Genomic DNA, 17,500 nt, shown 5'->3' on the forward strand with positions numbered 1-17,500 from the left:
ATCATGACACCGGGTGACAGAATGATAGTGGCTGCTGCTGCAAAATGGCTGATAATATGGTCTGAAAGTAACATACCCTGAGCTCATGACCACAACCAGTTTACTGTTAGTTGAAAGAAAGTTTATGTTTCTGATGCAACCAACTTCATTGCAGTCCCATGTTTTAGAACCAGTATGAGGATATTATTTAAGCCTTAAGCTGTGGGTCAGGTATTGGGAAGGCCTTTCATTGTATTATTTGTATCATCAAGCTAATCCCATTTTTTCTTCAGACATCAGCACCAAAAAGCAATTTCTTGTAAACCCACAGTGTTTTCTCGATAGTTTGACTGTTTAGAAAATATCAATCTTGTGCTGTGACGCAGATTACAAAGTGCTGTTGTGAACACAGAGATGCGATTTGTTTTCTTTACATCATTCTATTTAATGAAAGAAACATCTGAGGTGAAGAAACAAGGCATTCTTTAAATTGTTGAATATCGGTTTGATTGAGACAGCTCCTTTAATCAGAGATTCATAGAACAAACATATCCAAGCAGGAAGCCAGCCTGCAACGTTCCATAAACAAGCGTGCATTTGCTTCTCTCAAGGCCGATGCTTCGCTGTTACAATGAGCCAACGTGACAGGCTGTGTGTGTGTGTGTGTGTGTGTGTGTGTGTGTGTGTGTGTGTGTGTGTGTGTGTGTGTGTGTGTGTGTGTGTGTGTGTGTGTGTGTGTGTGTGTGTGTGTGTGTGTGTGTGTGTGTGTGTGCGTACACACACACCATGTACCTCTTATTGTGAACAAACAATAAGAGGGACATGGACCTCCAGTATCTCAAGACTTCAGGTAGCCTGGGTAGCATTTTGACTTAGCCAGAGGGTGTTTGTGTTAGGACCATAGGCTGTGGTTAGAAGTGGTTTCTATTAGTCCAGTTATGGAGGCATCTGTCATAGATTACCCCCCCCTCTACATACACACACACATGCACACTCACCCAGTGCCTTATAGCCATAGGCAGTGTGGGGCCGAGGATAGCACAGCAGCGTTGCAGCCCTGATCTCCTGGCACTAGACTGGCGTTAGGAAGCGCAGGTCATCCATTCAGGGTGACAGCCGTACAGCCACTAAGCCTGATAAGCGGAATCCAAGAAAGGATTAACAAACATAGGCTTATTCGAAGAGTATGTTCCTGTGGTTTATTTTTCGTTTTCGAGAAATAACCATGCAAAGGGTAAGTTAGTGTACTAATTGGAGTAGGATTTGATCCATCCCTATTTTGTAAGCTATTATCCACACCACACAACGTAGCACTGTCTGCTTAATGTGGTGTTGTGCTCTCGCCCTATAGATGACCTTTAAACCACTGATCCCCCTTTTCGCAGTTATTTTTCTCGCTTTCTCGTCTTAACCCACCTTCTCCCCTTTTTTTAAGCTGATTTCAGTTGAGAGGAAAAGGCCATCTAAAGCTATCAGTGTGTGTTGGAGCTTAAAGACAGATGACCAGTCCATTAAGATTATCATCTTGCCCATCCCTATAAAGCATCTTTACATCACCACTGTCCATCTCCCACAGAGATTTAAATCGTGGCAAATGTACGCAATAGAGTTGAAATGGAAATTTGAAATGACTTTATGCAAAGTCCTGCCAGCCCTCTAGTTTATCTTGAGCGTCCGTCTGCCTCCCCCGTCTGTCATAGGTGTCTGTGGACACACGGTCGGTCAGTCTGACAGCACACACACACACACGCACACGCACGCGCACACACAAACCCTCTGATAGGCTGGCAGCCAGCATGTGTGCTCAGACTCATTTTGTACATCTGTTTTCATGCTGGCTTTTTCCGTCACAGAATAAATTTCCTCAGCATATGCACACGTAATGTTGGATGTTTTTCTAGTGCATCACATCTAATGGTCCAGCATGAATGCCAAGACAATATACCCTTAATGTACATTTAAGTATTTTTAACTGTGCCTTGCCAAGTTCTCAGTCCTTAATATTTCCTTAATAGCTCTCTACAAACATAATAATGGATGACCTTGAAATGTGGCCATGGAGCCAATATTTTTTTTTGTGCTCAATAATTAGTGTTTAATGTATGCCATCCTTAGTCGCCCCCCCCCCCCCCCACCAGGGTAGGAGTCTGAACCTGTAGAAGATGTTGTGTCCTTGTTTAGGCCACCCAGTGTTTGGAGCCACTGTATTTATGGATTTTGGCCCGTTTGAAACAGAGCTCTGTTATAATTCAAACCTCCCCTGGGACAAGCCTCTCTTTAGTCCAAAATGTTGACGCTTTGTGTAAGTTTTCCAAACAAGATTCAAGAAGATGCGACGTCACTTCATGCTTGGTCTGTGCAAGTTTGAAAACAAACATTGATCCAAGCCCAGTGACGTTAACCACAGACACACATCTTAAGAAAGTCACGTTAACCTTGAAGCCTTCACTTTCTAATTCTGCGGTTTAATGGTTAACCACACGCACAACACCAAACCACACACACACACCCTGCTCTGTTCATATTAATCAGCCCCCTCTTAGGTCTGGCCCGACTCTGGGATGATTCAGACTGTAAAGGCCATCTCTCCCTGGTCCGTTAACTGTGATCTGATAGCCCCCCCCCCCCCTCCGACCCCCACCCACCCACCCTCCCCTCCCTCCACCACCCATCCATCCACTTCTAAGCTTCTTTAGACTCCTCCCCCCCACCCCCACCCCATCCTATGAATTTATGACCTCCTACTCTAAACACAGCAACACAACTGTTTATCAATGGCCCCCACCCCCTCCTGTCCTGTCAGCAGCCTACTTTCTCAGCCCCTCTACTGTTAACCGGCCCCCTCTTGAACTCTCCCTTCACCCTACCTCCCCACCTCAATCCCCCCAGAACTAGAAGTTATTCACACACTAATGGTGACCATCAGGGTGCTCAAGTGCTGTGAGCATGACGCTACACGATACACTGAAGCCTTTTGCTATGCACTTTGAGAACTCAAAGCGCTTCACAATTAGTGCCTGTGATGGGCTCCCCCTCCAACCCTCCATCCCCCAAGTATTCAAACATGTCCCAGCATATGCACACGGCAGCGTTGGTTTAGGCCAGTGCTCTCGACTATCAGCTCCTAAAGAGCGTGATGTGCTTGGCTCAAGGACACCTCAATACTTCCCACACAGGGCTATCAGTGTCCAAGCTCTGCTCCCAGGGCTGAGGAAAAATAACCAGCAGATTCATTTTCAAGTTTGGGTTTGAACAAAAAAATGATAACAAGAGGCCCGCGGCCACGTCAGTGTTGCTCCATATCAGGTCACTTCAAACAATGGAGTGCCTTGCCCCCTGACTTCCTTTTGCTCCCAGACTAGACCGTCTTCTGGACATTGTCCTGCCGGACCCCTCCCCCCTCAGAACCTCTGGACCCCTGGGGTTAGGCCACAGCCTACATCAGAGTGATGGCTGGGCAATGTAACTGGACACCGAGTGGGTATCTGTGGTCGCTTTGACAATAATGATAACGATAATCAGGTTGATTTGAGGCGCGCTATAGGGGCCTGCCTGGCGGCCTCATCCTCCCCCTCTCCCTTCTTCACACTCTTCTCTGCTCCCTCCGTCTCTCCTCACACCGAGGTCTGAAGTCTGTCCCTTTTGCTTTCTCTGTGACTTCCTCTCGCTCGTTGGAATTCTGTGTTTGTTCCATTTTCCTTTTGTCTCTTTGCTTGTGTGCTGAACTCGGCAATGTGCAACAGAGATTCTCTTGCGTGCACACACGCGCACACACACACACACACACACGTAGAGACAGAGCTCCCTTTCTGTCTGTGTATAAAGTCCTTGCTCGAGAAACTGTCTCCCTGAGTTAACTTAGTGATACCGTTAACTGTCTACAATGTTTATATTTATTAGCCCAAAGGTAAATAAAGTGTGTGTGTTTGTGAGAGAGAGAGAGAGCTTGTCTTGTCGGGCTAACAGTTAACAGATACAGCGGTACCTCCACATGACACCGACTGTCTCTTATGTTCAACTTCTCTTATGCTACACACACACACACACACACACACAAGACACACACACACACACACACACACACACACACACACACACACACACACACACACACACACACACACACACACACACACACACACACACACACACACACACACACACAAAGACACACACACAAAGACACACACACAAAGACACAGACACACACACTACCTGAGATAAGACACGGGCCGATTCTGTCTCAAAGAATTATTGGCTCTGGAGAAATTGCGCTCGACGAAGTCCAGTCCAATACAGGTTTCCTTCTCGACATTATGATTCATTGATTAAAGAGTCACTCCGCCGTCGGCGGTTCTTACTGGCCCAGACTTGTTGTCTTTGCTAAAAACTGTGTGTAGAATACTCTTTATTCCTCATGGTGCTCTTTACTATTGCGTAATCCCGCAAAGGAATGTAGGCACTGCTGCTCTCATTTGTGTAGTATATGCCTCGAAATTGTACCTACAACAACCGCGGGCCATAAACGCCTGTGGTATTTCAGCGCGGTGCTGCCTGAGGTTTAGATGATAGAAGGCAGGGCGAATGGTTTGCTTTCGCTCTCCGTTCAGGGAACGGGCTAGGAGATTGTTTGGCCACGTGCTGCTTGCTGTTCCCAAGGTGGGTACACACGTTTCCAAAGTCTCTAAGTCTCAGTCTCATTCCATGTAAGTCGAGTCTAAACCCTTGAGTCCAACCATAATCATTTCTAGCTCTTTGGCCGACGTGAGTATGACCACAGCTCGCCGATAAACAGAAGTGCCGGGCTCGGCACTTTATATGAGAAACAAACGCATACATTTGTTTAGCCGTATGGAAGATGTGTTGATTTGGACACAGCACAGAAACACTTGTTAGCAAAATGGTCAGATTGTAATGTTCTGGTCCTGCAGCCCTTTAAAAAATAGTACTTTGATGTGTGGTGGTTGTCGCTGTGAACATGTGTGTGTTTTGAGAGCTCCCTCGCTGTAACCTACAAATAAGTTGCCCTGGAGCAAGGCAGATAAAGCTCCACCACAGCGGTGGGCCTGCCTTCTTGTTCGACGTAGTCGGTGGGGATGCAGCTGGCCGTCTGCCAGGCCAGAATGTCTGTGTGTGTAACTCTTGTGTCGAACACGGCATAGCTGGAAGGTGCTTGGGTGCTCAGCCAAAGCATTCCCCGGGTGAATAAGGATTAAGATCGAAAACCGTGAACTATAACTCTGTCTCTCCCTCTGTCTCTGTTGGTCTGTGTCTTTCTCTCTCTGTGTCTGTCTCTATGTGTGTCTGTCTCTCTGTCTCTGTTTCTCTCTGTCTCTCTCACTCGGGTGCTTCTCTCTCCAGTTTCCTCCCTCTATCACACATTCCCTGCCCCGAAGCACTCGCATACCTTTGATCAGGGGGGAGGACCTTTACCGCAGCTCTGGGGGGATGGTGTCCTGTGTGTTGACCAAGAAGATACTGAGTCAAAATGAGTTACTCAGGATTCAGATCTGAGTGTTTTTTGTGAGCTGTGGACACCTTGCCAAGGAAAATTGAGAGAGAGCAAACCAGCAACATGTGGTTTAGGTTAGCCACAGTTCCCCCCGCTCTGGCCTCACACCATTTCAACTTAACGTGTGTGTGTGTGTGTGTGTGTGTGTGTGTGTGTGTGTGTGTGTGTGTGTGTGTGTGTGTGTGTGTGTGTGTGTGTGTGTGTGTGTGTGTGTGTGTGTGTGTGTGTGTGTGCCTGCGTGTTCCACATCACACCTTACTTGTAATTGCTAGTTAAAATATGTGTAGAGAAATAAAAAAGTAGTTGTAGTACCTTCGTGTGTGTGTGTGCGCACAAACTGCACATGTTCTGGGTCATGTGCGTGTGTGTATGTGTGTGAGAGCCTGGAGCGGAGTCAAGTGCTGTGAACAGTGAATCAAGGTTAGTGGTCCTGAGAGAGAGAGAGAGAGAGAGAGGGAGGGAAAGAAACGTAAGAGCAAAGGGCGTGCAAGAGGCAGTCTGTATCACAGAGCAATTTGAGAGAGAGAGAAAGGGGGAGAGAGACAGAGAGACATAGAAAGAGACAAGACGGATGAAGTGAGGACAAAGCGTGTCTCCCTGTCGGAGCTGCCAATAAAACGCTTATAAAAACCATTATTGCTGTTATCCGTGGTAGGCAGGGCGCCTCAATACGGATTTGATTAATTATGCTAATGCCAGGGATTTGACAAATGCAGTATTTCTTTTTTTTACGTCACCTTGGATACCCTAGGGCCGTACACCCATCCGCATAGTTCTGAAACATCTCCCCCCCCCCCCCCCCCCCAGTCCTCTTACTTTTTGAGCTGTCTGCAGCTCTGACTAGGCCCTTTGGCCGGCCGGTGAAAGGTCTGAAACAGAAAGACGGAGGGAGGGAGGGCCCACTGAGCGTAACGGTTCCCTCAGACAACGTCGATGTTGTGGATTCTGGCCCTCCCACACCCAAATAGGGTGATCCCTGCGGCTCACTCCTTACAAAGCCAGGAGCTAGCAGAGGAGAAGAACGGGGGACCTGCGCCGGGGCGGGCCGGGCCGGGTGGGGTGGGTGTGCCTCTGTTTGAAACGTGATAAGCAGCCAATGAAGGAGCAGCATGCCCCGACGCACCGTGAGCGTATCCAGCTGCACTCTTGTCATTCCTTATCCCCCCCTGCCTCCCTCTCCCATACGCGCCGATATCACCAGCAGAGCCACAGAGATAACCGAGGTCCCATAGTGAGAAACGGTGCTCGGGGAGTAGTGACATGACACAAAGGAATCCAGGGGGAGGCCGCGCGGGGCCACAGGGTGAAGGCTGAAACACTGGGCTGGTCACGTCTACTCGTTCGCATTTGTATCTCTTGTTTTAGCGATGCTTCAATTTGATATTCATAGCAGTCGTTTGCCTACCTCAGGGCCACCTCGAAGCCATGCTATGTGCCGATAGGAAGACTCCCCCCCCCCCCCCCCACTACCCCGGTCTCCGAGCCCACCTCTAAACACCACACACAAAAAAGGTCTGAAACCCCGGGGCTAACTGAGAAGACCAGAATGCAATACACCATCTGGGGATGGAGGGAGAGCTGAAGGCGGGGGAGGGGGGGGGGGGTGTGTGTGTGTGTGTGTGTGTGTGTGTGTGTGTGTGTGTGTGTGTGTGTGTGTGAATATCGGATCCTGATTGGCACTCCGTTCTCCCCCCCAGATGAAATCGGTTTAGTTTGTCTTTCTGAGCCAGTCCGTTTTATGTAACAGGTTGTTTGGCTGTGGCTGGGCGCTGGAGAGATGTGACCAATTAGCACTTGGGCTACATCTCTATAGGCCCTGTCACCAACTCTGATAACGGTCCACATTCTGCAGAATACCCTGAGATATGAAACGTATAATGTATATTGTTTACAGAGCGCCATCCGAGTGAGTTAAAGCAATACGATTTTCACAAGATACAAATGGCTTTTCCTTACACACACGTTTTGTTGTTCCAACCCCCACACTCTCATTTCAAACCAAACAAGTCCGACTAGCCCATCGCCAGAGATGTGTTCTCTGTCATAACAGAGAATTAATAAGTGTACAACACACACAGGCACACACACTGGCACACAGGCACACAGGCACACACACACACAGTCCTTCCTGTTCTATATTTCTTTCTCTGTATTCTGTCTCATTACACCGATCACTCAATGCTTACTGACCCATACTAGTGACACCTCATTACTGACCACACACGCAAACACACACACAGTCGCGCACAGACACACACACACACACACACAGTCGCGCACAGACAGACACACACACACACACACACACACACACGCGCACAGACACGCACACAGTCGCGCACAGACACACACACACACGAACATGCAGAGACGTTGTTCAGCCAGGATACATGCATCAGTGTTTAATGTGGTGTGGATGGATGTGAAGGCTCACTAGCCTTGTGTGCATGTGTGTGTGTGTGTGTGTGACCTTGGTTTGAACACAATTTATGTCGCTCCAATGACAAAGATAAGCAGGAGGCAGAGGCGTCAGCCCTCTTAAAAGCTTTATTTTTTCAAAAACATGATTTAAACAAAACAGTCTGTCAGCCTCCCACCATTTTGCAAAGCGATTTTAGAATCTTGTAATTTGGTTTAAAGAAGACCAACTTTTGTGTGTGTCTGTGTGTGTATGTATGTGTGTGTGTGTGTGTCTTCTAGGCCACCACACAGCTGGTAACTAACACAATTGGTTCTGTGATGTGTGTTGGATCATATATAGGTGCCACTCATTGGGGAGTGTGTGTGTTTGTACTTGTGTTTGCGCATCTTTCAGAAAAGATGGCACTGTGTTTTTGACAGGTAATTTGTGTGGGCGGTTGTATGCAAAAGCACTGACCACAGGCCTGACAGGCAGTTCTTAATTAGTTGCCTCAGCTACTAATGATGCGTCATGACAGTCACCGTGGTGATGACAGAATCTCTGCCTTGGAGCCCAGAGGCATGCTGGGATGGAAGCAGCCAGTGACGTCGCTAGGCTGTTTCATTCGGGGCTAAATCCACAGATATTATTTAATTAGCCCCGAATCTTATTTTCTTAAAAAAGAAAAAAAGAAAAAACTTTTTTTTTTTGCTTGCTTTACGCTAGAAACAAACATGGGGATTCCAGGGGCGTCTCAAAGTAGTCTAGTCCTTCTAGATAGTCCTTCTGGCAAGAGAATAAACGATTAACACCGCAAGTGAATTAACCTATCCTATTTCCAGTCATATGAATATGTAAGGTCTGTCTCACTTGTATTCATTTTACTCTGAAATAACTTGAATGGAAGTATTTGGTATATTTATGTAAAGCATGATGAAAAAATTGGCATGTGCAATAAAGCATACAAAAAAATTGGACGCCCGCTAAGCACGCATTTTCGCGAAACTTTACGCGAAACTTTTATCGCGCGATAAAAAAAATATCGCCGTTAATCTATTTTCAAACACTTCCTTCTTCGGACCCATCACATGACTGAACTAACCAATCAGAAGCTAGAATTTAGGGTGCACTCACACTAGGCCATCTGGCTGTGGCCGTTTTCACACCTAACCGTGCTCAAATCTGCCAGTGTGAGTGCGGCCAGTCTGGCCGGCCAGGCCAGGCCAATTTGACCAATGGGAGAGGTGTGCTGCTACGGTCCGGGCCGCTACGGTACAGATGCTAATGAGCCGACACACGCACACGCACGGCTACGCAACCTGAGCTGGATGACGTATAGTCCATGCGACGACCACGGACATAATAACGGCGACGAGGCTTCTTTCCCATTAAACGGTAAACATATATCCAAATAAGCAACAGACTCAGCAAAGTGCGAACTTAGTTCTCTGTGTTGACTTTATTATGGTCCATGCAGCGGACGCTTGGTGATGACGTGTTACTTACGACGTGATGACGTATGTACAAGAGCCTACCGTGGCCAGGCCACAGTTGCGACGGCCAACGGCCATGGCCAGATGGCCCACTGTGAGTGCAGGCCAGAGAACAATGGGGCCATTTGAGCACGGTTAGGTGTGAAAACGGCCAACGGCCACGGCCAGTTGGCCTAGTGTGAATGCACCCTTAGACCTTAGGTAAGCGTGAGGGAATCAGAGAGGCAGATTCAACAGAATATCCTGACTGTGTTAAATATGTAAACATGTAAATATGTAATAATTGTGTAACATAAATATGTAAATGATTAACTGACTAAAAATTGTAAGTACATTTCTAGCAAATGAACTCCAATAGAAATTATATTAATTGATTCTACAACTTTCAAATATTTAACTTCTAAACCTTACATTATTATGGATTATTACACGGCTCTTCTCAATGCTGTAGACTGCTCCATTCACTTGCATGGGCCTTCCCAACGTTCAGCTGTCAATTATTTTTGTTTATGCTCCGTTCACTTGCATGGGCACTTCACAACTTCCGGCTGTGAATTATATTTGATAAATCACCATTGCCCAGTATAATTGACCGCTGTCAAGGTAAACAAACAGATTTTTTGCCGTTTGCCATTTTAATCTAGATTAATCTAGATTAAAATGGCAAATGAATCTAGATTAAAAAAAAAAATCTATGCCCACCACTAATATGTATATATATCTATCTACAGTGAACTTTAATTATTTTATTTTTTTCCCTTTTAATTGGTTCGTTTTTTATGTGTTTTGGGGTCTCAGTTTGGGTGTGTGTGCGGAGGGAGCTTTTTTTTTGTGTTTGGAAGCATGACATGTTGGCTCCTCCATACATCACTTTGACAGCACACAAATCCTATTACAGAAAAGGCAGTGCAATAAAGTAGCATCTTGTAACGTGTGTGTGTGTGTGTGTGTGTGTGTGTGTGTGTGTGTGTGTGTGTGTGTGAATCTGTGTGTGTATTTCCCAACCGACATTGTTTAAGTACCCCAGTAAATAGAATGATTGCATTCATTATGCATTCAGTGATTGTAATTGCCCTAAATGACGAGCAATGCGGCAAAGAAGAATGGGCAGAAAAAAAGAGTGTGTGTGTGTGTGTGTGTGTGTGTGTGTGTGTGTGTGTGTGTGTGTGTGTGTGTGTGTGTGTGTGTGTGTGTGTGTGTGTGTGTGTGTGTGTGTGTGTGTGTGTGTGTGTGTGCCACTAGACAACTAAGAGATTAATCTAAATTGGCCATCGCTCAACCTCTCACCTGTAGCGCTCTCCCTGTTTTTCGGTCCCTCTCCCTCTCACACAAACAGACCCAAGAGGGTTGCACCGTGTGCGAACGGCCTGCCCCCGTATCGACTAGGTCGGGTGGCCCGGGTCAAGAGGCCCGCGTATCTCTGGAGTACAGTTGAGTGGGCGAGCCCTCTCCGAGGTGAAGGCTTCTGAATGGAAACCAGGAGAACCATTCCCTGCAAGGACTCACGAGCAGTGATAAGGCGGCACCATCCCTTTGTACAGGGGGTCGGATTCACCACGGCAACATACCTTTTGATCCTGCAGAGAATGACTGTGGTGTGAGATTGCGTGCACATCCATAAATCAATCATCATAAACATATGCTCCCTATTAGAAGCCCGTTGAGCTGCCTAATGATACTCCTTAACGACCAGGGCTTTGCAGAGAGCCACACTGGCAGTGCTCTGTGGCTGTGTGGGGTCTAGGTGTAGGGCACACACGGCCGAGACGCATGCAAGCAGAACGTGATGCTAGTGTGTTGAGGTGGGGGGGGGGGAGGTTGGGTAGTGTGTATGTGTGTGTGTCCATCTGGCGTGACCCCCTGTCCGACTCCTGTAGCACTAATGCGCATATGGCCACACGCGTGCACATGCCGACAGACATACAAGCGCACGCATTAACCACACACACACTCTGACCGTCTCATATGGGGACTGAACAGCTGAAAGCCCCCCACTCCCCCAGCCCACCCCCTCCAACCCTTGAGGCACTTCCAGGTGTCCAGCACAGCCCAGCCCTCTTGCCTCCTCCTCTCATCTCCTCCTCTCCTCTCCTCTTTAATAACTACGTATGAGAGGATGTACAGAAGTGTGTGCTAGCTGATGGCCTTGATGGTATGTCCGCTGGAGAGGAAATTGGAGACAAGGAAGCAACCGGAAATTTCAGTTGCAAGGAATCTACCGTAAATGGGAGATGGTGAAGAAGGAGCCATTAAGGGAACCAAAAGGACCTGAAAAGATGGCATGGAGTGGAAGGAAACAAAGCAAGTGAGGAGGAGGAAAAAACGAAGAGGAGAGAAGAGGGAAAAAAATTGAAACCGCAGAGTTTTGCACAGCAATGCAGTTTTGGTTTCTATGAAGCCAGGAGCTCTGAATACCGCTTATTAAGCAGGTGTGTGTGTGTGTGTGTGTGTGTGTGTGTGTGTGTGTGTGTGTGTGTGTGTGTGTGTGTGTGTGTGTGTGTGTGTGTGTGTGTGTGTGTGTGTGTGTGTGTGTGTGTGTGTGTGCGCCTGAGACAGGGTGATATATTGAAACACACCTCTGTGGAGCAGCTGCAATGATGAGGCAGAGAGTGGGGAGTAAGAGGTGTCGTCCACCTTTCACGCACAGATGCACGCACACACACACACCCTGTCTTTGCGCTCTATCAGGGAGTGGCCCATGGTGTGTGTGTGTGTGTGTGTGGGGGGGATGTAGGGTCCAGGAGATGAATTTGTTGTTTTCTCGCTTCACTTTTTTCCCCCCCCAACCTTTTTTTTTTTTGTTTCTCTTCTGTTCTCCTTCCCGTCACTTTGTTTGAATGCAACAAAAAAAAGGTGTCTGTGGATGAAGACAAAAAGAGGGGATGAAAGTTTAAAAGGGTATAAAAAAAAGAAGAGAATAGGAGTGCCAATATCAGAGAGGGGCAGAGGCAAGCAGATGGATAGAGAGAAATGGAGTGGAGCAGTGTGTGAAAAGAGAGGCTGAACAGATGAATCAGATTTATCTATAATGAAATCAGCTCGGGTCTGTATGGAGGATTCGACTCTATTCAGCGCTTTCTGCCGCTCTAAGTCTGTTATAGATAGACATAGCAATTTAATATTCTAAAGATCAGGAGATATTCGTCCGTAACGCGCGCGCACACACACACACACACACACACACACACACACACACACACACACACACACACACACACACACACACACACACACACACACACACACACACACACACACACACACACACACACACACACACACACACACACAGTGTTCAGTGTGCTAACGAGCGGGCATTGCTAGCATCTCTGCACCCACTGTCCCCCTTCATGTTCCATTAAACCGAGTTCTCTTCATCAATACTTTCAGTTGAAGATCTTCCAAGCCACACATTCCTTTTCGGTCGTATTTCTGGTCATATTTTGCAAACTCTCTGGGATTGTGTGTGCAAAATGTTGCTTTCTAAACGGGTAGGACTCCTCTTCGCAAAGCCTTTGAATTAGCCATTTCTTGGTCCACCCACGGCATGACATTGACTTGCAACATGTGATGAACATATTCCTCTTTGATCATGAAAATCCATCTCCATGTCCAAAAAGCCTCATATCAAACGAGGACAGTGACGACGAGGCACATAAAAATGCACAGAATGGCGGAGTAGGTATGTGCCGTCTGGTTAAGCGAGAGACACGATTGATCTGCAGGACGGGCTGTGCCAGACCAGGAGCATGACGCTTGGTCTAATGTGATTTTGGACAACAATGAATCTGCCAGTCGCTAGACAGAACATAACTACACTGGGCTTGTTAGGAACCCGTGGTATGGAACCAATTTCCTAAACCGTTTTCTCTCCATCACGCCTCTCCTTCTTCTAGAGCTATATTAAAGACTTTCTGCATCACTGTCCCCTGTGATCCATGTGTGTGTGAAGATGCGTCTGCTCTGGGTTAGCACACAAAGGAGACGGTTGCATTTCAGTGTTTGTTTGTTCGCGTATCCCTACAAGACTGCTGTGGCAAAATGCCTTCCTTGTTTGTGCGCTTTCGGAGTGTGTGTATGTATGTGTGTCTGTCTCACGCAATATGCGCTCGTGTGCATGTGGGCATGCTTTCCGTCTCTTTACCTTTCAAGTCAGTCCAGCCATGAAGCAAGTCACTCCATGCCCTTGGCCAAGGAAACACACACACACACACACACGTACACACACACACACACACACGTACACACGTACACACGTACACACGTACACACTAGGGATGCAAATTATCGAGTAATTCATTAATCGATAGTTGTTTCATCTTATCGATCGATGATCGATTAATTGATAAGCGGCAATTCTTCTGAGAAGCTGAATTTCCTTCTGAATGTGACACATTTAGGTGGTAATTCAACAAAGTCGTTTAGTTGTTGTACTTTAAAATACTTCCACATATTGTGCATTTGGCGTCTTTGTCGTCATTAACCAACTTAAAGTGGCTCCATACTGCACTCCGTTTTGCCCTCTTCATCGTGTCAGTGTCCCGCTTTTCGTTTGTCTTGTCCTGCCGTGTTCCAATACCCGTACTGTCCGTACTTACTAGCCAAAATTTGAGTACGCAGTACTCCAATTCAGATCCGGCGAAAAGAAGTATACTTCAAGGACCCGGATGCCGTACTCAAAACGGGCTAATCGTGAAGTGTGGATCGAAGGACACTCCCCGTACTCAACGGCAGCCTTCTTAGCTACGTAGCAGAAGAGGCGGAGCCAGGCTTAGCCAAAGTCGGCGCATTTTCCACATAGCCTGCATTAATAGTCATTTTGTAGTTTTTATAGTTTTTATAGCTTTTTATAGCTGCTAGGCGTAAATAGTTCACCGTTCAAAGCGGGATGTTTATTGCGGGGGAGGAGCCACGGCGGCAGTCGTGATCGTAATTTCCGGTTAGTGCACCACGGAGTACTCGATTTGGAACAGCACTCGCATCTGAAAAATTAACGTAGTAGCCAGTGCGGATAGTATACTTCCTTTAAGTATACTCATGGAAGTACGGGTATTGGAACACGGCACTGCTTTGCTTGTGTTCCCGCGTGTGCGTCAAGTACGTCTGGCGTCAAGTGCGCCCTCACGTGGACGGTTGGGGAATTACGGGTTAAAATGCGATTAATTGCAAGTAATTTATTTTAATCGAGTAATCTCTTATCGACAATTAATCGATAATCGATTAATTGTTTGCATCCCTAGTACACACACACACACACACACACACACACACACACACACACACACACACACACACACACACACACACACACACACACGTACACACACACACACGTACACACACAAAGATCAGAGGAGATAGTGATGCATAGAGACACCCACAGTCACAGACATGGGCACGTTGCCTATGGCCGCATATTTAGTCCCAGGAAGCATTTGCTCTTTCTTCAAGTTTTTTTTTGTTGGAGTAGATTTCACACTGCCCCTAGCTACACACACACACACACACACACACATGCACACTCACACGCACACCTCTCTAGTTGAGTGTTTAGTTGACTTGTTATTTTTGGACTTGCATTCATAGACATACACACGCAGACACACCATTACGCTGTCTTCCTGTACCCTACTATTTGTTGATACTGTGAAACTCTGTCCTCATAGTCATAACTCAAGAATTGATGTTCAGTTACTCGGTAATTGTGTATTTTGCTTGCCAACTCTGTTTGTCTTCTCGGTGGCCTTCTCTTTCCCTTTCTCTCTCTGTCAATCTCACTTTTCTACTGCTCTCTCCCCTCCTCTCTTAGTCCTCTCTCCTCCCTTCCCCGCTAGCCTGCGGGACACACTCAGTGAGCGGAGGACAGTTAAAGGAGATGATCCCTGGTGTGCTCTCTCTCCCTCTCTCCCTCTCTCTGTCTCTCCCTCCCTCTCCCTCTCCCCCTCTCTCTGCACCACAAAGCCACTTGTCCACTTTGATTACTTACATTAAAGTGAGCAAGAAAGACGGAACTACAGTGTGTGTGTGTGTGTGTGTGTGTGTGTGTGTGTGTGTGTGTGTGTGTGTGTGTGTGTGTGTGTGTGTGTGTGTGTGTGTGTGTGTGTGTGTGTGTGTGTGTGTGTGTGTGTCCCGTACTGCGACGCAAGTTAGCAACCCCAACAGAGGACTGATTGTGGTGGCCTTGTTGTGTAACAACCAATGGGAAACAACGTAGCGGCGTTGGCTGGCCAAGCCCACAGTCAGCGACGGCCCTGGGAGTCGACGAGAGGGACGGGGGGAGAGAGTGGAAGGAGGAGGAGGGGAATAGGTGGAATTCAGAACTGATGGAGGACAAGTGAGGGGACGACGAGAGCGGGAGGGGATGGATGGCTGGAGGAATAGAGGGAGGGACGCTGGATGGAGGGAGTGAATGGACACCATGGCTAGTATGCACTTGTTTTCTATGATCAGGGTTTCTAAATGTTCCCAGCACACACACACACACACACACACACACACACACACACACACACACACACACACACACACACACACACACACACTGTTAATTACTTGGCACACACTGTGGACGATGTGCCTCTGGTGGCGTGTTTGTGTGTTATTTAAAACTACGAGTGTTAGTGTGTGTGTCTGTTGCTGTTGGAGAGCGAGAAAAAGGTAATAAAGAATGGAATGGTTAAGAAAACCGTCTGTTTTGATTAAATATATCATCATTTGTCATATTTCATACAGAATGTCTTTTATTCTCTGAAAGAGCACGTACACACATTGGACGGGAATACGACGATGAGCGATTAACGCTATAGCCGAGCTGTAACACGGGAAATAATATTGGTTCTCCCCCCCCCATTTAAGGGCTCCCCAAGAATCACCATCTCAAGTATTATTTGAATTCGACGGCTTTGTTGGCAACGTTTGCCCCGAAGCTCCAACCTGATCCTCTAAGCTCAATGTTCTTCTCAGTGTTTTTCCACAAAGCTCCCATGATGCTCTGCCCTACAGACCCTGCTCTTTGCACGTGTATTTGGAATAATAATTGAAAAAACAACAACAATGCCTTTAAAGGAGCCATTTGCCATGGGAATGTCCGACGACTAGCTGAGGGTTTAGGCTTTTTGCAGCTTATAGTGTCCTTTTCACCATGTTGGTGTGGATCATCCACACTACATATGGTCCCACATCACTAGTGGGTTGAGTGTGTGGCTACGCTTCACTGATCCTTCCCCCAAGTTCCAACCTCCCCCACTCAGCCTGCTGTGAATGGCCGCAACGTTGACATTGAAGTGTGTGTGTGTGTGTGTGTGTGTGTGTGTGTGTTTCCGTGTGGCCCATTCTCAGCAAGTAAAACAGTCTGAGGCCCTAAGGCAATAGGCCAAAGCTACACACACATACACGCGCACACGCACACACACACACACACACACAACATGGACATTTTGGGGTCATCAGCGCAGTGAGGCCAAAGTCCTTGAATCTTGTGAAGCATTGTTCCCCTCTCCATGGCAGTCGTCTACCTTCACCCTCCTCTGCCATGGTGCTGTGTCTCTAGCCATCACAAATGGGTTCACAAGATGCACCCATTTGAGAATCGGAGGTGGTTCTGCAATTGCCCTGAGATTGCATCTCTATTGTGTATGCTGTTCAATAACTAATCCACAGAAGGTAACATAACAGGTATAGTTGTGACTTGAATCGTGGTGTGAATTGTGTCATTTCCTTTTGGCGAAATTCCAGCATGCGCTCCAGCCACATGGCATTCTTTACACAACGTAGCAGACTGCTAGTCTTGCCAGGAGAGATTTTATTTTTAATTTGCTGTGCAAAAATTGTACTACTCACCGCCGCCGCTTTGAGTTTAAACCAGTCTGAATATAAATGTTTACCAACAGCGTTTGAAGGCAGGGCTGCGCCGGCGTACCGTATCTGAACGTTGGTTACTTCAGGTTTGTGAGTGAAGCCGTACAACACATGCATGGGAGTACGCGCTGAGGGCAGTCTGATGGACACTGTGTTTGGTTGTCCTTGTGTACTTTAGAATAGCCTTCATACGTTTGAAGAAGTTCAACCGGGGCGGTGACTCTCACAACATGTCGCTGTTGGGGTCTGCAGGAGTTT

General features: G+C 47.1%; 1 protein-coding gene across 9 annotated transcripts in view; it reads left to right on the forward strand.

The window, feature by feature from the left end:
* ptprk (protein tyrosine phosphatase receptor type K) overlaps window positions 1–17,500 on the forward strand; it is a 107,156-nt gene that overhangs the window by 4,677 nt on the left and 84,979 nt on the right. The gene's annotated exons all lie outside the window — the stretch shown is intronic.

Source organism: Gadus chalcogrammus, chromosome 21 (genome assembly GCF_026213295.1).
Source record: "Gadus chalcogrammus isolate NIFS_2021 chromosome 21, NIFS_Gcha_1.0, whole genome shotgun sequence".
Taxonomy (NCBI): domain Eukaryota; kingdom Metazoa; phylum Chordata; class Actinopteri; order Gadiformes; family Gadidae; genus Gadus; species Gadus chalcogrammus.